Source organism: Lolium perenne, chromosome 6, assembly GCF_019359855.2.
Source record: "Lolium perenne isolate Kyuss_39 chromosome 6, Kyuss_2.0, whole genome shotgun sequence".
NCBI lineage: Eukaryota > Viridiplantae > Streptophyta > Magnoliopsida > Poales > Poaceae > Lolium > Lolium perenne.
The window spans coordinates 269,548,957-269,571,765 of record NC_067249.2 but is presented as its reverse complement, the minus strand read 5'-3'; the positions used below and the strand labels follow the sequence as shown (position 1 = coordinate 269,571,765).

Below are 22,809 nucleotides of genomic sequence, written 5' to 3'. Positions count from 1 at the left end.
TTCCCGTGCATGCCTTGGTACCTGTAAGGCCCAGGAGTAGGAAAACCCAGAGCGCGCAGGTACGAGGGGTTTATGTGCATGAGGTCACTACGAAGGACCGCGAGGTCGCCTCGCATTCCCAAGCTTATGGGTAGGCCAAGCAACAGCTCGACATGCCCATGCACACAACACCCACCTCATAGGCTCACGTTAGGCTTTCCAAGCCTGAGTGCTTCACCTTCCTGTGCACTTCACACATACACGCACTGTGCACATGATACAAGGGTAGAATACAGATTGAATATCACAATATGACCATCTACGACACAAAAGATGGAAATAAAGTTTATATATAGCAACGCTCTACCGAGCAAGATCCAAATGACACGCAAAGGGACACATATCCCATCTGTACATCATACATAGAGGTAGCAAATAGTCTGGGTACAGACAGGATCCAAATTGAACTAAGAGTCCTGAAGATAACCAAGCGGGATCCATAACCAACAAGCCACAGGCTGCTGCCTTAGGAGCGATCCTGCTACTCAACGAAGTCGTCGTCCGTGAACTCGACAAAGTAGCCTCCAGCGTACTGCTCATCATCTGTCGTACCTGTTTGTCGAAAAGCGGGTTCCGGAAAAAGAGGGAGAAAACGAGGGTAAGTACCAAGTGGCACGTACTTGCGAGACAAGACCAGCTATGCTTGCTGGTGGGCGGTGTAAACTTCGCCCGGCTATATGTGGAGTTTAGCGGCAGCAAAGCAACTAACCAATAGAGACACGCTGCAACATACGTCTATCAGAGAAGGTGAGAGAGCGCATAAGCTAGCAGTTCTATACTCTGCAAACAAAGCCCAGCCGATGCGATCCCCCTTAGCCAAGAGGTACTGGCAAGGCACTCACACAGTTGACAAATTTATTTTCATATCCATTGTAGTAGTACTAACTTACTACGCAGATTATTAGCAAATTATTAGCGACAAGATTAAATGTAAGTTGTTCTATGATCGAGTTAAACAGTTCCAAGTCGTCCATAACCGCGGACACGGCTTATCGATAAGATTTACCCTGCAGGGGTGCACTACTGATCCCATACACGCATGCTCGAACCCGCATAGTCAAGTGCGGGGTCTCACAACAAGACCGTTCCCAGATCTGCAAGAATGCCCAGGGGGGCCACCCAACTAAGCTACCCGTGACGAAGTTCGGCCGTACTCCGAGACGGACCCAGAGGTTGCGTAGGCGTCTAGGCGGGCACTAACGGCCAAGCACTAGATAAGTCGTATAGCAATTATGCAGTGCAGTACAGAATAAAACACCCGAAGGCAACAGAAAATAAACACCCGAAGGCAACAATATATAAACATGCATGCGCCAAATAAAACCAAGGTTGTGGCCCCCTTTTCAACAGACTTGAGAAATGGTAATGGGTGATGGGGGGTCCCGATAAAACCTCCCACGAGTGGTTAGCGCGCTCAGTCTTAGAACAGATAACAAGAACTCGGGTCCTAGGGGACACAAGTGAGACAAAAATCCGATGCTTTCGCAAAGGGGCTCACCGATGCCTCTGCAATATTATTATCCCATATCAATTTTAATTGTAGCAAAAGTTATCAACTTCATTTTCGAAAAGGTAGTGCATGTGTCAACATCCCAACAAGATATCCCGAACATTTCGAGATATCAACAAAAACCCTAAACTCGTCTACGACTCGCAAAGCTGGCAAACAACAAACAATAGGTAGGGCGAGGAGGTGTATCTCGAATATATAGGTAACAGGTGAAATAGGACACGTGACACTACAGAATCGCAACATAGGGATAGCAATAGATCAAAAAAGCAAGAAAATGTAAAATAGGTGAAGAGGTGGGCTCGCCTGTCAGATCAGCGGTAGAAGCACAGGCACGATCCTCCTGGGGGTGCTCGTACTCCTGCTCGTACTGCTCTGTATCGGCGTCTACTCGAGAAGAACCAAATAGCACATACAGGGAAAGTATAGCACAAATCAATACAAGTAAATGCAATGCGCAATATGATGCATGATGACATGGCAAGATGATATGTGCAAGGCAAAATTAAGTGGGGTGCTCCAATGTCACATGAAATGATAAGCACCCTCACATATACCTTAATTCATTTTGCAAGTTTTATTTTGGACAATTCAGAGATGATGCCAATGATGCATGATGATGCAAGATTTGAATTCCTCTCATTTTTCTGATGCATTTAGATATAAAAATTATTGAATTTGGAGTTGTAGATTTAAAGATATGAATTATGCAAGTTTGCATTTTGAATTACCCAAATTGAATTATTGGCAAATTTTATTTATTCAAAAATTGAAACAAAGTTTATATTTGGAAAGTACATGTTTTCCTGATACTCAAACATATCAGGTTTGTTGAATTTGAAATTCGAAAAGTGCCAAATTAAAATATTTGAAAAGGTGCTGTAAACAAAACAGAAATTTGGAAAAATGGAATTTTGAATTGGAATTGATTTGGGCGGGAAAACGAATTTCACCGAGCTTGATCTAGCCAGGGACGCTGATGGCTGGGTCCCAGTGACAGATCAGCACGCACACGTGGCGAGGCAAAAAGGTTGGTTTATTCCGTGGTGGTGAGATTCGAACCCAGGTCACTTGGAATTGAGATGGGGCTGGTAACCAGTGTGTTACGGCTTCGGCTTTGAATACCAACAAGCTTCAGACAAGATTAGGTGTGCGCCTCGGTTAACTGAATTTTGACAGTTGAAACTGAATATTGACACTAGCGATTTCCTGTAGACGCGATTTTGCACGGATTTTAAAGTCGTACCCGTGGCGAATCTAGCCAGATCTAGACGAGACTCTCGACGGGTTGAGTACGAGGCAGGTACCAAGATTCGACTGGAGGTGGAATGGTCCAAAAAGGTGCACTGTGGCGTCGGCGGTGAGCGTCGGAAGTCGAGGTCACGACACGGTCGACGAACAGCAAAACTGAATACCGTTTCTGGTTCGATCTTTGAACGAAGATGGCGACGAATCGGTGTGTCTTCTTGGAAAGGTTCCAACAGAAAAAGTGTAGATCTATGTCGTGGCTTTGCAACGGTGCAAAGATCTCGCGCGGAGGTGACCTGTGCCGGCGGCGAGGGTCGTCGGAAGTGGCCACCGTGACACAGACGTAAAAAGGACACGTTTTTCATTTTTCGTTTCGATTCTCTCCTGGATCTGTGAATGTAGCATGCAGAGGAGGTGTAGAGGATGGTGCTGCTCACCCTGGGTTGGCTGATGGCGAGGTGGAAGCGGTGGAGAAGGCCGGAGACGAAGAAGAAAGAGATGGCCGGGTAGTCGAGGCAGGCGGTGGACGAGAGCGAGCTGAACTTGGCGCGTTTGGCTCCGGGAAGAAGACGTCGAGGACGAGGAGGTCAAGATGAACGCGTTCCCGTGCTCAGGTCACCTCGGCGGCGCTCATGGCGACGGCGGTAGGAGGTAGACGACGGGTTGCTGTGGCTCGGGTTGGGGTTTTTGCGGAAGAGGAGAGGGTGGCGGCAGCTGTCTTGTGAAGGAGGGAGAAGGGCTAGGGTTGGAGCAGGTGGCTCGGTGCTTTATAAGGGAGGACGGTGGGGTGGTTGGCCGTGAGGAGAGACGACGGCGTCGTCGCGTTTTGCCAGAAAAGGAGGGGGAAGACGGCGACGTCGAAGGAAAGGAAGTGCCTCCATTTACTGTTTTTAGCATGCAAAGAGGGCTGGTTATTGGGCTGCCTCGGGTTGGGCTTCCACCACGGTGAGAAGAAGAGAGGGGAGATGGGCTGCTGTGGGCTTGGTTAGATAGGTTAGGTTTTGGTTTCTTTCTTTTTATTTCTTTCTCTCTTTTCTGATTTTTATTTTCTTGTCAAAATACAAAACTGTTTTATGAATTGGAGGAAAGGAATTGTTTGAAATTTGAAGAGAGAAGAATATGAGAAGATCACCATATCACATGTGATGATAGAAGAAGAATAAAAGAAGGGATTATGCATAGAGCTAGAAAGGAAGAATAGCTCCATGATTTTATGTGCAAATTAGTTTGTAGTTTTACAAAATTAATCCAACCATTTGAGAAGGAGCATCTCCAATTCAATTCAAGTTGGATAGCAAGGTGGAGAGTAGAAGAGAGATTAAGGTGCTACCAAATTTTTAGAAAAATTTGGCATGACCTATGTGTATTAGGGTTAGGAGAGGGGAAGAATAGTTGGAGAGCCTTGCTTGGAACATCACAAGAGGAGGGGATGAACCAAGAGAGAGAAAAGAAGAAGAACAAGAAGTAAAGCAACATAAGATCAAAGCCAAAACCAAAAGCAATTTATAAAAACCAAGGGTGTGATATGCATGAATGCAACATGATGGTATGACAACAATGCAAGAAAAGGTAAAAGGATCTATGTATTACTCTTGGGATGTTACAAACGCCCCCCCTTGATGGAATCGCGCCCCGAGATTCTCAGGAAGAACAGAAAAAGGACGGGTACTCGGAACGGAGTTGATCTTCCCGCTCCCAAGTTGCTTCTTTATCGGAATGGTGCGACCACTGCACCTTGAGGAACTTGACAGAGTTGTTGCGAGTTCGATGTTCAGCTTCATCAAGAATCCGAACGGGATGCTCTTTGTAGGAGAGGTCTTCTTGGAGGTCAATGGACTCGTGATCAACTGCACGGCCCGGATCTTTGAAGCACTTCTTGAGCTGTGACACGTGGAAGACATCGTGCACTTTTGAGAGCTTCTCAGGAAGTTCAAGGAGGTAAGCGACTTCACCACGCTTTGCTAGAACTTTGAAGGGACCAATGTATCTTGGCGCCAGCTTGCCTTTGATACCAAAGCGATGAGTGCCCCTCATAGGAGTAACACGAAGGTAGGCTTGATCACCAGGATGATATAACATATCACGGTGCTTGCTATCATAATAGCTTTTCTGCCGAGATTGTGCTATCTTCAGATTGTCACGAATGATTCGCACCTTTTCTTCAGCCTCGTTGATGACATCGGGGCCAAAGATTTGCCTTTCACCGGTTTCAGACCAGTTTAGAGGTGTTCTGCATTTGCGACCATAGAGAGCTTCGAAAGGTGCCATGCCCAAACTGGCTTGATAACTGTTGTTGTAAGAGAACTCAGCGAATGGAAGGCATTCTTCCCATTTCATGCCGAAGGAGATAACACAGGCACGGAGCATGTCCTCGAGAATCTGATTGACTCTTTCGACTTGCCCACTCGTTTGCGGATGGTAAGCTGTGCTGAAGAGCAGATTAGTTCCCATAGCTTTCTGAAAGCTAGCCCAAAACCTGGAAGTGAAGATGCTTCCACGATCAGAGCTTATTTCCAAGGGAACACCATGAAGAGAAACAATCTTTGCAGTGTAGAGCTCAGCCAACTGACTAGCAGATATTGTCTCTTTGACAAGAAGAAAATGAGCAACCTTGGAAAGATGGTCGATCACCACGAAGATAGCATCATTGCCTTTTCTAGACTTTGGAAAACCAGTTACAAAGTCCATCTCAATCTTATCCCATTTCCACTCAGGAATTTTCAGGGGTTGGAGGACACCGGCAGGTCTCTGATGTTCTGCTTTGACACGGCGACAGACATCACATTCCGAGACATAGCGAGCAACATCCCTTTTCATCCTAGTCCACCAATAGGTAGACTTGATATCGAGATACATCTTTGTGCTACCAGGATGGATAGAAAGAGGAGTGTCGTGAGCTTCTTTGAGAATGAGGTTTCTCAGAGCTGGATCGTTCGGAACAACAAAACGACCTTGGAAGAACAGAGTTCCTTGATCATCGATAGAGAAGGACTTGTACTTGGGCTTGTGCATATTCTCTTTGATGTTCTTGCTGCAAATATCTCGCAACTGTCCTTTTCGGATCTTATCTTCAAGAGTCTGCGTGATCACCAAGTTTGCAAGGTAGCCTTGGGGAACGAGCTCAAGATTCAATTTCCTGAATTCTTCATAAAGAGCAGGTTGACTTTCTTGAATCATGAGGTTGTTGCAATAGGACTTGCGACTAAGGGCGTCAGCCATGACATTAGCTTTGCCCGGAGTGTAGCTGATAGACAGATCAAAGTCCTTGATGGTTTCCATCCATCTCGTTTGACGGAGGTTCAAGTTGGGTTGTGTGAAGATGTATTTGAGACTCTTGTGGTCGGTGAAGATCTCACATTTGTTGCCCAACAAGTATTGGCGCCATGTTATTAAAGCATGTAACACAGCTGCAAGCTCGAGATCATGTGTGGGATAGTTGAGTTCATGCTTTTTCAACTGACGAGAAGCATACGCCACAACTTGACGTTCTTGCATGAGGACAGCGCCTAGCCCATGAAGAGAGGCATCACAGAATATCTGGAAAGGTTTAGAAGTATCTGGAAGAACAAGGACAGGTGTGGAAGTGAGCTTCTGCTTGAGGAGGTCAAAACTTTCTTGGCATTGAGGAGACCAAAGGAACTTCTTGTCTTTCTTGAGGAGATCGGTAAGAGGCTTGGCGATCTTGGAGAAATTCTCAACGAAGCGGCGGCAGTAACTTGCCAAACCGAGGAAACTTCTCACTTGCTTGACATTCTTCGGAGGAAGCCATTCAACGATCGCCTTGACGGTTTCAGGATTGTGATACGTCTCCAACGTATCTATAATTTCTTATGTTCCATGCTACTTTTATGATGATACTCACATGTTTTATACACACTTTATGTCATTATTATGCATTTTCCGGCACTAACCTATTGACAAGATGCCGAAGAGCCAGTTGCTGTTTTCTGCTCTTTTTGGTTTCAGAAATCCTAGAAAGGAAATATTCTCGGAATTGGACGAAATCAACGCCGAGCATCTTATTTTTCCCGGAAGGTTCCAGAGCACCGAAGAAGGGCCAGAGAGGAGCCAGGGGGCGCCACCCCACATGGCGGCGCGGCCAAGGGGGGGGGGGCGCGCCCCCCTATGGTGTGGCCCCACCAGGGCCCCTCCGAGGCTGCCCTTCCGCCTACTTAAGGACTCCGTCGCGAAAACCCTAAAAGAATAAGCCACGGGACGAGAAAAGTTACGCAGCCGCCGCCATCGCGAAGCCAAGATTCGGGGGACAGAAGTCTCTGTTCCGGCACGCCGCCGGGGTGGGGAAGTGCCCCCGGAAGGCATCTCCATCGACACTGATACGTCTCCAACGTATCTATAATTTCTTATGTTCCATGCTACTTTTATGATGATACTCACATGTTTTATACACACTTTATGTCATTATTATGCATTTTCCGGCACTAACCTATTGACAAGATGCCGAAGAGCCAGTTGCTGTTTTCTGCTGTTTTTGGTTTCAGAAATCCTAGAAAGGAAATATTCTCGGAATTGGACGAAATCAACGCCCAGCATCTTATTTTTCCCGGAAGGTTCCAGAGCACCGAAGAAGGGCCAGAGAGGAGCCAGGGGGGCCCCACCCCACATGGCGGCGCGGCTAAGGGGGGGGCGCGCCCCCCTATGGTGTGGCCCCACCAGGGCCCCTCCGAGGCTGCCCTTCCGCCTACTTAAGGACTCCGTCGCGAAAACCTAAACGAATAAGCCACGGGACGAGAAAAGTTACGCAGCCGCCGCCATCGCGAAGCCAAGATTCGGGGGACAGAAGTCTCTGTTCCGGCACGCCGCCGGGACGGGGAAGTGCCCCCGGAAGGCATCTCCATCGACATCACCGCCATCTTCATCGACGCTGCTGTCTCCTATGATGAGGAGGGAGTAGTTCTCCATCGAGGCTAAGGGCTGTACCGGTAGCTATGTGGTTCATCTCTCTCTCCCATGTACTTCAATACAATGATCTTATCATTTGCCTAGCACGATTGAGATCCATATGATGAGCTTTGTAATCTAGATGTCGTTATGCTATTCAAGTGGGTTTTACTTATGTGATCTCCGGAGACTCCTTGTCCCACGTGTGTAAAGGTGACAGTGTGTGCACCGTGTGGGTCTCTTAGGCTATATTTCACAGAATACTTATTCACTGAGTTATGATTTGAGTTGGATGTCTCTATGAAATTGTGGTGTGTTAGTACCTCCTATGAATGCTCACAGTGACAGCGTGGGGTTTTTATTAGTACTTGGGAATACATCTTTAAGGTTTGCTTTTGCAGCCCTACACGGTGAATTAGTGTTCGTTATCCCGCCAGAGAGTAGTTCAGAATAGCATAGTGAAGTGCTTATTTATATTCAATTATGATTGCAATGTTGAGAGTGTCCACTAGTGAAAGTATGATCCCTAGGCCTTGTTTCCAAATACTGCAAACACCGTTTATTTACTGTTCTACTGCATCTTTACTTCCTGCAATATTACCACCATCTATACCACAAAGATTTCTAACTCCCACGTCAACTGCACGCCAGCAAGCTATTTTCTGGCTCCGTTATTACCACTCATATTCATCCATATCACTTGCATTTTACTATCTCTTCGCCGAACTAGTGCGCCTATACATCTGACAAGTGTATTAGGTGTGTTGGGGACACAAGAGACTTCTTGTATCTTAATTGCAGGGTTGCTTGAGAGGGATATCTTTGACCTCTACCTCCCTGAGTTCGATAAACCTTGGGTGATTCACTTAAGGGAAACTTGCTGCTGTTCTACAAACCTCTGCTCTTGGAGGCCCAACACTGTCTACAGGAATAGAAGCGTGCGTAGACATCAAGCTATTTTCTGGCGCCGTTGCCGGGGAGGTAAGGTAAAAGGTATTCACATCCTCCGACTACTAAGCTATTTTCTAGCACTGTTGCCGGTGTGTGAGTGCTCGAAGCTATTTCCTTTAGATCCTGCAATTGCATCTTTTTGTTTCTTGTTTACACTAGTTAGGCATAATGGAAAACAACAGTGAGCTTTTTAATCTTTTTCCTGAGTTAAGACATGGATTGTTTGATGCGAAAATTAAAAAACCTATGGAACCTTATTTGCATGATAGTAGCAATGTTATTAGTATGAATGCTTTGAGAACCATTGTTGCTAATGCTATGGAAAATTCTAAGCTTGGGGAAGCTGGTTTTGATGAGCATGATATTTTTAGTCCCCCAAGCATGGAGGAGAAAATTTACTTTGATGATACTTTGCCTCCCATTTATGATGATTATAATGATAGTGGTATTTTGGTGCCACCTACTATGGAGGATAAAGTTTATTATGATTATACTATGCCTCCTATATTTGATGATGAGAATAATAATGATAGCTACTTTGTTGAATTTGGTCCCACTATTACTAATAAAATTGATTATGCTTATGTGGAGAGTAATAATACTTTTATGCATATGAATAAGAATGCATTATGTGATAGTTATATTGTTGAGTTTGTTCATGATGCCACTGAAAGTTATTATGAGAAAGGGAAACATGGTTATATGCATCTTAATAATATTAAGTTTCCCCTCTTTATGTTGAGAATCTTGAAGTTACTCGTGTTTTATCTTCCAATGCTTGTCACTTTGTTCTTCATGAATTTATTTGTGTACAAGATTCCTTTTCATAGGAAGTGGGTTAGGCTTAAATTTGTTTTATACTTACTTTTGATGCTCTCTTTTGCTTCAACTCTTATTTCTTGTGCGAGCATCATTAAAATTACTGAGCCCATCTTAATGGCTATAAAGAAAGCACTTCTTGGGAGATAACCCATGTTTTTATTTTGCTACTATTTTGTTGTGTCTTGGAAGTTGTTACTACTGTAGCAACCTCTCCTTATCTTTATTTTATTGCATTGTTGTGCCAAGTAAAGTCTTTGATAGTAAGGTTGATACTAGATTTGGATTACTGCGCAGAAACATTTCTTGCTGTCACGAATTTGAGTAGCCCCTTCTGTAGGTAACTCAGAAAAATCTACCAATTTACGTGAATGATCCTCAGATATGTACGCAACTTTCATTCAATTTGAGCTTTTTCATCTGAGCAAGTTAAGTGCCTCTAAAAAATTCGTCTTTACGGACTGTTCTGTTTTGATAGATTCTGCCTTTTATTTCACATTGCCTCTTTTACTGTGTTGGATGGATTTCTTTGTTCCATTAACTTTCAGTAGATTTGTGCAATGTCCAGAAGTGATAAGAATGATTATGTCACCTCGGAATATGTGAATTTTTGATTATGCACTAACCCTCTAATGAGTTTGTTTTGAGTTTGGTGTGGAGGAAGTTTTCAAGGGTCAAGAGAGGAGGATGATACAATATGATCAAGAAGAGTGAAAAGTCTAAGCTTGGGGATGCCCCCGTGGTTCATCCCTGCATATTTCAAGAAGACTCAAGCATCTAAGCTTGGGGATGCCCAAGGCATCCCCTTCTTCATCGACCACTTATCAGGTCACCTCTAGTGAAACTATATTTTTATTCCGTCACATCTTATGTGCTTTACTTGGAGCGTCTGTGTGCTTTTATTTTTGTTTTTGTTTGAATAAATTCGGATCCTAGCATTCCTTGTGTGGGAGAAAGACACGCTCCGCTGTTTCATATGAACACTGGTGTTCTTAGCTTTACTTTTAATGTTCATGGCGAAGGTTGAAACTGCTTCGTTCATTGTTATATGATTGGAAACAGAAAATGCTTCATGTGGTAATTGGTATATTGTCTTGAATAATTTGATACTTGGCAATTGTTTTGAGCTCTCAAATAGATCATGTTTAAGCTCTTGCATCATGTACTTTATACCCATTAATGAAGAACTACCATAGAGCTTGTTGAAATTTGGTTTGCATGATTGGTCTCTCTAAAAGTCTAGATATTTTCTGGTAAAAGTGTTTGAGCAACAAGGAAGACAGTGTAGAGTCTTATAATGCTTGCAATATGTTCTTATGTAAGTTTTGCTGTACCGGTTCATACTTGTGTTTGCTTCAAACAACCTTGCTAGCCAAAGCCTTGTACTGAGAGGGAATACTTCTCGTGCATCCAAAACCTTGAGCCAACAACTATGCCATTTGTGTCCACCATACCTACCTACTATGTGGTATTTCTCTGCCATTCCAAAGTAAATTACTTGAGTGCTACCTTTAAAATTTCATTCTTTGTCTTTGCAATATATAGCTCATGGGAAAATAGCCTTAAAAACTATTGTGGTATTGAATATGTACTTATGTATCTTATTTCTTATAAGTTGCTTGTTGAGCGGTAACCATGTTTCTGGGGACGCCATCAACTATTACACCTTTGTTGAATATCATGTGAGTTGCTATGCATGTTCGTCTTGTCTGAAGTAAGGGTGATTTATCATGATCAAATGGTTTGAGTATGCATATTGTTAGAGAAGAACATTGGGCCGCTAACCAAAGCCATGTATCATGGTGGAAGTTTCAGTTTGGACATTAATCCTCAATCTCTTATGAGAATATTATTTGTTGTTGAATGCTTATGCATTAAAGAGGAGTCCATTATCTGTTGTCTATGTTATCCCGGTATGGATGTCTAAGTTGAGAATAATCAAAAGCGAGAATCCAATGCGAACTTTCTCCTTAGACCTTTGTACAGGCGGCATAGAGGTACCCCTTTGTGACACTTGGTTGAAACATATGTTATGCAATGATAATCCATGTAAATCCAAGCTAATTAGGACAAGGTGCGGGCACTATTGGTATTCTATGCATGAGGCTTGCAACTTATAAGATATCTTATACATAACACATATGCTTTATTACTACCGTTGACAAAATTGTTTCTATGTTTTCAAAATGAAAAGCTCTAGCACAAAAATAGTAATCCATGCTTCCCTCTGCGAAGGGCCATTCTTTTACTTTATGTTGAGTCAGTTTACCTACTTGTTTCTATCTTAGAAGCAAACACTTGTGTCAACTGTGTGCATTGATTCTTACATGTTTACCTATTGCACTTGTTATACTGCTTTATGATGACAACTATCCATTTGATATACATGTTACAAGTTGAAAGCAATTGCTGAAACTTAAATCTTCCTTTGTGTTGCTTCAAAACTTTCTACTAAGAATTTATTGCTTTATGAGTTAACTCTTGTGCAAGACTTATTGATGCTTGTCTTGAAAGTACTATTCATGAAAAGTCTTTGCTATATGATTCAGTTGTTTATTCATTGTCTTTACCATTGCTTTGAATCACTTCATTCATCTCATATGCTTTACAATAGTATTGATCAAGATTATGTTGGTAGCATGTAACCTCAGAAATTATCCTTGCTATCGTTTACCTACTCGAGGGCGAGTAGGAACTAAGCTTGGGGATGCTGATACGTCTCCAACGTATCTATAATTTCTTATGTTCCATGCTACTTTTATGATGATACTCACATGTTTTATACACACTTTATGTAATTATTATGCATTTTCCGGCACTAACCTATTGACAAGATGCCGAAGAGCCAGTTGTTGTTTTCTGCTGTTTTTGGTTTCAGAAATCCTAGAAAGGAAATATTCTCGGAATTGGACGAAATCAACGCCCAGCATCTTATTTTTCCCGGAAGGTTCCAGAGCACCGAAGAAGGGCCAGAGAGGAGCCAGGGGGGCCCCACCCCACATGGCGGCGCGGCCAAGGGGGGGGCGCGCCCTCCTATGGTGTGGCCCCACCAGGGCCCCTCCGAGGCTGCCCTTCCGCCTACTTAAGGACTCCGTCGCGAAAACCCTAAACGAATAAGCCACGGGACGAGAAAAGTTACGCAGCCGCCGCCATCGCGAAGCCAAGATTCGGGGGACAGAAGTCTCTGTTCCGGCACGCCGCCGGGACGGGGAAGTGCCCCCATCGACATCACCGCCATCTTCATCGACGCTGCTGTCTCCTATGATGAGGAGGGAGTAGTTCTCCATCGAGGCTAAGAGCTGTACCGGTAGCTATGTGGTTCATCTCTCTCTCCCATGTACTTCAATACAATGATCTTATCATTTGCCTAGCACGATTGAGATCCATATGGTGAGCTTTGTAATCTAGATGTCGTTATGCTATTCAAGTGGGTTTTACTTATGTGATCTCCGGAGACTCCTTGTCCCACGTTTGTAAAGGTGACAGTGTGTGCACCGTGTGGGTCTCTTAGGCTATATTTCACAGAATACTTATTCACTGAGTTATGATTTGAGTTGGATGTCTCTATGAAATTGTGGTGTCTTAGTACCTCCTATGAATGCTCACAGTGACAGCGTGGGGTGTTTATTAGTACTTGGGAATACATCTTTAAGGTTTGCTTTTGCAGCCCTACACGGTGAATTAGTGTTCGTTATCCCGCCAGAGAGTAGTTCAGAATAGCATAGTGAAGTGCTAATTTATATTCAATTATGATTGCAATGTTGAGAGTGTCCACTAGTGAAAGTATGATCCCTAGGCCTTGTTTCCAAATACTGCAAACACCGTTTATTTACTGTTCTACTGCATCTTTACTTCCTGCAATATTACCACCATCTATACCACAAATATTTCTAACTCCCACGTCAACTGCACGCCAGCAAGCTATTTTCTGGCGCCGTTATTACCACTCATATTCATCCATATCACTTGCATTTTACTATCTCTTCGCCGAACTAGTGCGCCTATACATCTGACAAGTGTATTAGGTGTGTTGGGGACACAAGAGACTTCTTGTATCTTAATTGCAGGGTTGCTTGAGAGGGATATCTTTGACCTCTACCTCCCTGAGTTCGATAAACCTTGGGTGATTCACTTAAGGGAAACTTGTTGCTGTTCTACAAACCTCTGCTCTTGGAGGCCCAACACTGTCTACAGGAATAGAAGCGTGCGTAGACATCAGACACCACCGCCATCTTCATCGACGCTGCTGTCTCCTATGATGAGGAGGGAGTAGTTCTCCATCGAGGCTAAGGGCTGTACCGGTAGCTATGTGGTTCATCTCTCTCTCCCATGTACTTCAATACAATGATCTCATGATTTGCCTAGCATGATTGAGATCCATATGATGAGCTTTGTAATCTAGATGTCGTTATGCTATTCAAGTGGGTTTTACTTATGTGATCTCCGGAGACTCCTTGTCCCACGTGTGTAAAGGTGACAGTGTGTGCACCGTGTGGGTCTCTTAGGCTATATTTCACAGAATACTTATTCACTGAGTTATGATTTGAGTTGGATGTCTCTATGAAATTGTGGTGTGTTAGTACCTCCTATGAATGCTCACAGTGACAGCATGGGGTGTTTATTAGTACTTGGGAATACATCTTTAAGGTTTGCTTTTGCAGCCCTACACGGTGAATTAGTGTTCGTTATCCCGCCAGAGAGTAGTTCAGAATAGCACAGTGAAGTGCTTATTTATATTCAATTATGATTGCAATGTTGAGAGTGTCCACTAGTGAAAGTATGATCCCTAGGCCTTGTTTCCAAATACTGCAAACACCGTTTATTTACTGTTCTACTGCATCTTTACTTCCTGCAATATTACCACCATCTATACCACAAAGATTTCTAACTCCCACGTCAACTGCACGCCAGCAAGCTATTTTCTAGTGCCGTTATTACCACTCATATTCATCCATATCACTTGCATTTTACTATCTCTTCGCCGAACTAGTGCACCTATACATCTGACAAGTGTATTAGGTGTGTTGGGGACACAAGAGACTTCTTGTATCTTAATTGCAGGGTTGCTTGTGAGGGATATCTTTGACCTCTACCTCCCTGAGTTCGATAAACCTTGGGTGATTCACTTAAGGGAAACTTGCTGCTGTTCTACAAACCTCTGCTCTTGGAGGCCCAACACTGTCTACAGGAATAGAAGCGTGCGTAGACATCAAGCTATTTTCTGGCGCCGTTGCCGGGGAGGTAAGGTAAAAGGTATTCACATCCTCCGACTACTAAGCTATTTCCTAGCACTGTTGCCGGTGTGTGAGTGCTCGAAGCTATTTCCTTTAGATCCTGCAATTGCATCTTTTTGTTTCTTGTTTACACTAGTTAGGCATAATGGAAAACAACTGTGAGCTTTTTAATCTATTTCCTGAGTTAAGACATGGATTGTTTGATGCGAAAATTAAAAAACCTATGGAACCTTATTTGCATGCTAGTAGCAATGATATTAGTATGAACGCTTTGAACACCATTGTTGCTAATACTATGGAAAATTCTAAGCTTGGGGAAGCTAGTTTTGATGAGCATGATATTTTTAGTCCCCCAAGCATGGAGGAGAAAATTTACTTTGATGATACTTTGCCTCCCATTTATGATGATTATAATGATAGTGGTATTTTGGTGCCACCTACTATGGAGGATAAAGTTTATTATGATTATACTATGCCTCCTATATTTGATGATGAGAATAATAATGATAGCTACTTTGTTGAATTTGCTCCCACTATTACCAATAAAATTGATTATGCTTATGTGGAGAGTAATAATACTTTTATGCATATGAATAAGAATGCTTTATGTGATAGTTATATTGTTGAGTTTGTTCATGATGCCACTGAAAGTTATTATGAGAAAGGGAAACATGGTTATATGCATCTTAATAATATTAAGTTTCCCCTCTTTATGTTGAGAATCTTGAAGTTGCACTTGTGTTGCCTTCCTATGCTTGCCACTTTGTTCTTCATGAATTTGTTTATTTACAAGATTCCTATGCATAGGAAGCGGGTTAGACTTAAAAGTGTTCCTTATTTGCTTTTGATGCTCTCTTTTTGCTTCAACTCTTATTTCTTACGAGTGCATCATTAAAATTACTGAGCCCATCTTAATGGCTATAAAGAAAGCACTTCTTGGGAGATAACCCATGTTTTTATTTTACTACAGCAATTTTGTTTTATATTTGAGTCTTGGAAGTTGATACTACTGTAGCAACCTCTCCTTATCTTTATTTTATTAAATTGTTGTGCCAAGTAAAGTCTTTGATAGTAAGGTTGATACTAGATTTGGATTACTGCGCAGAAACAAATTTCTTGCTGTCACGAAATTGAGCAGCCCCGTCTGTAGGTAACTCAGAAAAATCTGCCAATTTACGTGCGTGATCCTCAGATATGTACGCAACTTTCATTACATTTGAGCATTTTCATCTGAGCAAGTTAAGTACCCCAGAAAAATTCGTCTTTACGGACTGTTCTGTTTTGACAGATTCTGCCTTTTATTTCACATTGCCTGTTTTGCTATGTTGGATGGATTTCTTTGTTCCATTAACTTTCAGTAGCTTTGTGCAATGTCCAGAAGTGTTAAGAATGATTATGTCACCTCTGAACATGTGAATTTTTGATTATGCACTAACCCTCTAATGAGTTTGTTTTGAGTTTAGTGTGGAGGAAGTTTTCAAGGGTCAAGAGAGGAGGATGATACAATATGATCAAGAAGAGTGAAAACTCTAAGCTTGGGGATGCCCCCGTGGTTCATCCCTGCATATTTCAAGAAGACTCAAGCATCTAAGCTTGGGGATGCCCAAGGCATCCCCTTCTTCATCGACAACTTATCAGGTCACCTCTAGTGAAACTATATTTTTATTCCGTCACATCTTATGTGCTTTACTTGGAGCGTCTGTGTGCTTTTATTTTCGTTTTGTTATTTTCATTCTCTGAATAAATTCATGCTTGTGTGGGAGAGAGACACGCTCCGCTTGTTCATATGAACACTGGTGTTCTTAGCTTTACTTTTAATGTTCATGGCGAAGGTTGAAACTGCTTCGTTCATTGTTATATTGGAAACAGAAAATGCTTCATGTGGTAATTGGTATATTGTCTTGAATAATTTGATACTTGGAAATTGTTTTGAGCTCTCAAGTAGATCATGTTTAAGCTCTTGCATCATGTAGTTTAAACCTATTAATGAAGAACTACCATAGAGCTTGTTGAAATTTGGTTTGCATGATTGGTCTCTCTAAAGTCTAGATATTTTCTGGTTAAGGTGTTTGAACAACAAGGAAGATAGTGTAGAGTCTTATAATACTTGCAATTTGTTCTTATGTAAGTTTTTCTGTACTGGTTCATACTTGAGTTTGCTTCAAACAACCTTGCTAGCCAAAGCCTTGTATTGAGAGGGATTACTTCTCGTGCATGCAAATCCTTGAGCCAAAACCAATGCCATTTGTGTCCACCATAACTACCTACTACATGGTATTTCTCTGCCATTCCAAAGTAAATTGCTTGAGTGCTACCTTTAAAATTCCATTCTTTGTCTTTGCAATATATAGCTCATGGGAAAAATAGCTTAAAAACTATTGTGGTATTGAATATGTAGCTTATGTATCTTATTTCTTATAAGTTGCTTGTTGAGCGGTAACCATGTTTCTGGGGACGCCATCAACTATTACACCTTTGTTGAATATCATGTGAGTTGCTATGCATGTTCGTCTTGGGCAGTAAGGGTGATTTATCATGATCAAATGGTTTGAGTATGCATATTGTTAGAGAAGAACATTGGGCCGCTAACTAAAGCCATGATCCATGGTGGAAGTTTCAGTTTGGACAACAATCCTCAATCTCTTATGAGAATATTATCTGTTGTTGAATGCTTATGCATTAAAGAGGAGTCCATCATCTGTTGTCTATGTTGTCCCGGTATGGATGTCTAAGTTGAGAATAATCAAAAGTGAGAAATCCAATGCGAACTTTCTCCTTAGACCTTTGTACAGGCGGCATAGAGGTACCCCTTTGTGACACTTGGTTGAAACATATGTAATGCAATGATAATCCATGGAAATCCGAGCTAATTAGGACAAGGTGCGGGCACTATTGGTGTACTATGCATGAGGCTTGCAACTTATAAGATGTCTTATGCATAACACATATGAATTATTACTACCGTTGACAAAATTGTTTCTATGTTTTCAAAAGAAAAGCTCTAGCACAAAAATAGTAATCCATGCTTCCCTCTGCGAAGGGCCATTCTTTTACTTTATGTTGAGTCAGTTTACCTACTTCTTTCTATCTTAGAAGCAAACACTTGTGTCAACTGTGTGCATTGATTCTTACATGTTTACCTATTGCACTTGTTATACTGCTTTATGATGACAACTATCCATGAGATATACATGTTACAAGTTGAAAGCAACTGCTGAAACTTATATCTTCCTTTGTGTTGCTTCAAAACTTTCTACTAAGAATTTATTGCCTTATGAGTTAACTCTTATGCAAGACTTATTGATGCTTGTCTTGAAAGTACTATTCATGAAAAGTCTTTGCTATATGATTCAGTTGTTTAGTCATTGTCTTTACCATTGCTTTGAATCACTTCATTCATCTCATATGCTTTACAATAGTATTGATCAAGATTATGATAGCAGCATGTCACTTCAGAAATTATCCTTGTTATCGTTTACCTACTCGAGGGCGAGTAGGAACTAAGCTTGGGGATGCTGATACGTCTCCAACGTATCTATAATTTCTTATGTTCCATGCTACTTTTATGATGATACTCACATGTTTATACACACTTTATGTCATTATTATGCATTTTCCGGCACTAACCTATTGACAAGATGCCGAAGAGCCAGTTGTTGTTTTCTGCTGTTTTTGGTTTCAGAAATCCTAGAAAGGAAATATTCTCGGAATTGGACGAAATCAATGACATAGGCATCCCCAATGGGCCTGCCGAAGATGGTACCCGGGGTTTATTGAAGGCCCACGACTCGATGAATATGAAGATTCGGAAGCCCAAGTTAGTATTAAGGAAAGCTAGAAAAGCATACTTGTAATCTTACGGGATGAATTAGAAACCTTCCCGGACTCTGTAATGTATGTACTATGAATCCCTCGGCTCCACCTCCTATATAAGGGGGAGTCGAGGGACAAAGAGAGGATCGATTCATTGTCTCACGCAACCCTAGTTTTTACATCGTCGAGTACTTTTCGGCTGAAACCTTCGAGATCTACTTGCCCTCTACTTCCGCTAAAACCCTAGTCTACAATCCGTAGGCATTGATAAGTTAATCCCTTGTCAATTGGCGCCGTCTGTGGGAATTGGAGGTGCCAAGGATCTGATCTCGATGGCACGTTCAAGATCGTCGACTTCGTCAACTGCAAGCAACGCGATGGACAGAGGTAAACAGATCGAAACTGGTCCAATTGATTTTGTTCCTCACCCGCCCTCCCGTTTGGATGCATATGCGTATCTGGAGGAGCCCATGAAGATGACGTTTGGAAAGTTCCACTTCCGCGTCGAGAAAAAAGGAGCGTATCGTCTCGAAATTCCGATATCGTCGGGATTACCAGCGGTCGATCCCGATCTTTCGAGTTCTGCATCGTCAATCGAGTCAGGCGACGAGGAAACTTCGTCGCCACGCTTCATCAGTACTGTGGCAAGCGAAAAACTCGCCAAGATCTTCAGCGACATGTCCTTCGAGTCATCTGCGGACTCCGATATAAGCGATGACACGAGCAATATAGACAGCTTCAACTTCATCGACAGATCCAATGTTGTGGGGAAGGTCTTCACCACTCTTTATGATGGTGTCACCAAATGTGACGCCCCGGAACCGGTACCATGAGGATTCCAGCGATCCCGCCGAAATCCGCACGATATCGATTCTGAGACGCCCTCCGACACGACGTGCGCGACGAATCACACACGTGATGCCAGAGGAATTAACACGAGCGGTAACATTACAACAGGATTACAATAGAGCCCACAAGAAACATATATTACAACAACGACTCCAACGAGTCAAGATACAAATATACAACTCAAAGATCCGAATCATACAGAAAGTCAAATACGTCCGAGTACGGACAAGATACAAATTGGACTAAGAGTCCTGAAGATAACCAGTGGCGTCCATAACCCTGCCCAGGCCAAGCCGGAAGGGTAACCTTGCTAACGTCGTCATCTTGTACCTGTCGAAGTCGGGCCATCGGTTGCCGACAAAAGGGAGGGAACAGAAGAGAAAAAGAAAAGGCGAGAGTAAGTACCAAGGAACGAACTCCGGCACGTACTTAGCGAGACTAGAAATGGCTATGCTCGCCGGACGAGTATATGTATATATCGCCTGGGGCTATATGGTAGGTTTAGCGGCAGCAAAACTATAACCAATAGAGACACGCTACAACATCCGTCTAATCAGAGAAGATAAGAGAGCGCACAAGGTAACGGATAAATACTACACAAACATAACCCAGCCGATTACACATATCCCCTTCAACAAAGCGAAGAGGCAATGTAAAAGGCACTCAACGGTGGACAAGTTTTATTAGGTATCGGTTGTAGTAATGCTATATTACTACGCAAGTTATTACCAGATTATTAACAACAAGATAACGGTGTAAGTTGTTCTATGATCAAGCTATACAATTCCAAGTCGTCCATAACCGCGGACACGGCTTATCGATAAGATGTACACCCTGCAGGGGTTGCCCAAATGTAACCATACGCATGCTCGACCCACTTACGACAGGTGGATGTCTCACAACAAGACCGTTCCCAGTTCAACAAGAAAGTCTAGGGGGGCCACCCAACTAAGCTACCCGTAACGAAGTCCAGCCGTACTCCGAAGCGGACTCAGGGTTTGCGACGGCGGCTAGGCGTGCGAACCACACGCTTTCGCTAAACGTCCCGCGGGGTACAGTACAGAATATAAACACCCGAAGGCAACAGGAAGTAAACACCCGAAGGCAACAGTAAGTAAAGCATGGCATACATGGCATAGGCAAATAAAACCAAGGTTGTGGCCCCCTTTTCAACTGACTTGAGAAAAGGTAATGGGTGAGGGGGGGTCCCAATAAACGTCCCCACGTACGGGTAGAGCGCTCAATCTCGGAACAGATAACAAGAACTCGGGTCCTAGGGGACATTAGCGAGTCAAAGTTCCGATGCTTTCGCAAAGGGGCTCACAGATGCCTCTGCTTACAATTTTAGTTGTTAACAAATAAGTAAAGCATGTGTATCTCCAACAACAGATATAGCATGATAACCTCCCAACAACCCAACATATCCCGATAACAAATCGAGATAAACAACAGAGCCTAAACACGCCTACGACTCGCAAGGCTCAAACATCAAGCAACGGATATGGGTAAGGAATGATGCATATAGGATTATTATGGTAAACAAGTGGAGTAGGACACGTGACTCGATAAAGAATCGCAACATAAGGATAGCAGTGCGAGGGAGAGAGTAAAATAGGTGAAGAGAGAGGGCTCGCCTGAGAAAAGCTGCAGAAGAACTTGTCGAAGAACTCATCGTATCTCACATCAACACTTCGTGATCCTATCCGGGAAGAAGCAAATGCTGGACAATCAACGGATGCAAGTCTTACTACTACGGATAAAGAAGATCCAGCATGATCAAGATGGTATGCATGACATGGCAGCGATGATGCGATGCAGCTTAACCAATTAATCGGAGTCGAAACCCCGGACAAACAAGTTAGGTTGGAGTTGCATTTCTACCGACAAGTTAAGTGTTGATTAGCATGGCAACACAAAGCATGGTGAGCTACGCAAAGTTAAATGGAACCAGAACAACATTTATATAATGTCCCACATATTCCATATGTTCCATATTAGGTGTCATTGCAAACCATCACGAATTTATATGATGCATGAGGCAACAGCAAGCATGGATGGCATAATCATGTTCAGCGCATTTTTCTGATCAAAATTGATATATAACACATTTTAATTGGGGTTACAGATTAAAAGTTATTCACATATTAGTTTTTAGTATTTAAAATAGATAAATAGATTTTATTTTAAATAGAAAAGGGCCCAGATTTAATTTTCGAAAGGGGGAAGGACCCCGGGTTAGTTTTGAAGAGTGGCAGGGGGTTTTCGTTAAAAGAACAGTGGGAGGGGCTGCGGGCTGAGAAACAAAAAGGCCAGGGGCCTCGGTGCAAAGATGCTAGATCTGAAGGGGTGGGGTATTTCTCACCGAGCGGGGTGCTAACCCGTGAGGCTGACGAGCGGGCCCAGCGCTGACGTGGAGGCCACGCTGGCAGACCTTGCGAGGCGCGCGCGGAAGGTGTTCGGCAGGGGTTCGATGCCGCACGCGTCGCGGCAGGGCGGTGGTCACCGTGGCGGGCCGTCGTCGCGCGCGGGCGGTAGGGGGTATCCCAGGATGCGCGCGAGGGCGCCTAGAGTGCGCCTCATCGGCGCGGAGCGAGAGGGAGAGGCGCCGCCAGGAGGAGGTCGTCGGAAGGCCGCCGGCGTCGAGGAAACTGCGGAGGAGACGCCGGCCTCCTAGGTGAGAAGCGAAAAAAGGAAGCAACAAAAAGGGGGAAGGGGTCCAGGAGATGCGAAACCTTACCCCGAAGCTCAACGTCTGCTCGCCGGTGCCGGAGGAGGTCGACGGTGGCCGGAATTTGAAGAAAACGACGGCGGCCGGAGTTCGGGAAGGAGATCCGTGGCGACGTTGTAGGGGCCCTCTGCTCGAATTGAAGCCACCAGAAGACCGAGGAGAGGGAGGCGGAGCTCGAAGCGGCGTCGGTGAGGTGAGGGGCGGCCAGAGGTGGCCAAACGATGGCGGGGGGCGCGGTACAGAGGGTTTCTCCTCTCGTTCGTTTTCTTGCAGGGGAAGAAGAGAGGAAAAAGGGAGACGTGCGAGAGGGGAAAGAGAGATGCGGTCCGGGCACGAGGTAAGGAAGGGGGGGGGGGGGGCTCATGCGGTGGAGGTGGGCGCAGGTAAGGGGAGAGAGAGGTGGAGGACCACGGCAGAGAGGGGGAAAAAGAGCTCACGCTCTCCTCGTGGAGGAAGACGACAGAAGGTGGTGTACCGTTTCGGTTGGGCCAGGCCGGGCCGAAAGAAAGAGAGGGGGAGAGACTGGGCCACCGGGAAGAAAAAAGGAGAGGGAGAGGGAATGGGCCAGGAAAGAGGAAGGAGCCCAGGGAAGGTTAGATTAGGATTTTGTTTTTCTTTTTCTGTTTTCATTTAAAACATTTGAATTCAAATCATTTTTGTTTCGAATTTGAACAAAGGAGAGAAAAAGATTCAAAGTAGTTTGGCAAAATAGTTATTTA

General features: G+C 43.6%; 2 long non-coding RNA genes across 2 annotated transcripts; both read right to left on the bottom strand.

Annotated features, from left to right (window-relative positions):
- Window positions 1–311: 311 nt before the first annotated feature.
- Window positions 312–3,525, bottom strand: LOC139831896 (uncharacterized). Its single transcript, XR_011746277.1, has 3 exons — window positions 3,235–3,525; window positions 1,856–1,936; window positions 312–591 (listed from the first exon to the last, which is right to left on the bottom strand). It is a non-coding gene; the product is annotated as an uncharacterized lncRNA (long non-coding RNA).
- A 15,796-nt stretch (window positions 3,526–19,321) lies between these two features.
- On the bottom strand, window positions 19,322–22,436 carry LOC127326848 (uncharacterized). Its single transcript, XR_007868134.2, has 4 exons — window positions 22,100–22,436; window positions 21,725–22,010; window positions 20,997–21,082; window positions 19,322–19,692 (listed from the first exon to the last, which is right to left on the bottom strand). It is a non-coding gene; the product is annotated as an uncharacterized lncRNA (long non-coding RNA).
- Between the last annotated feature and the right edge of the window lie 373 nt (window positions 22,437–22,809).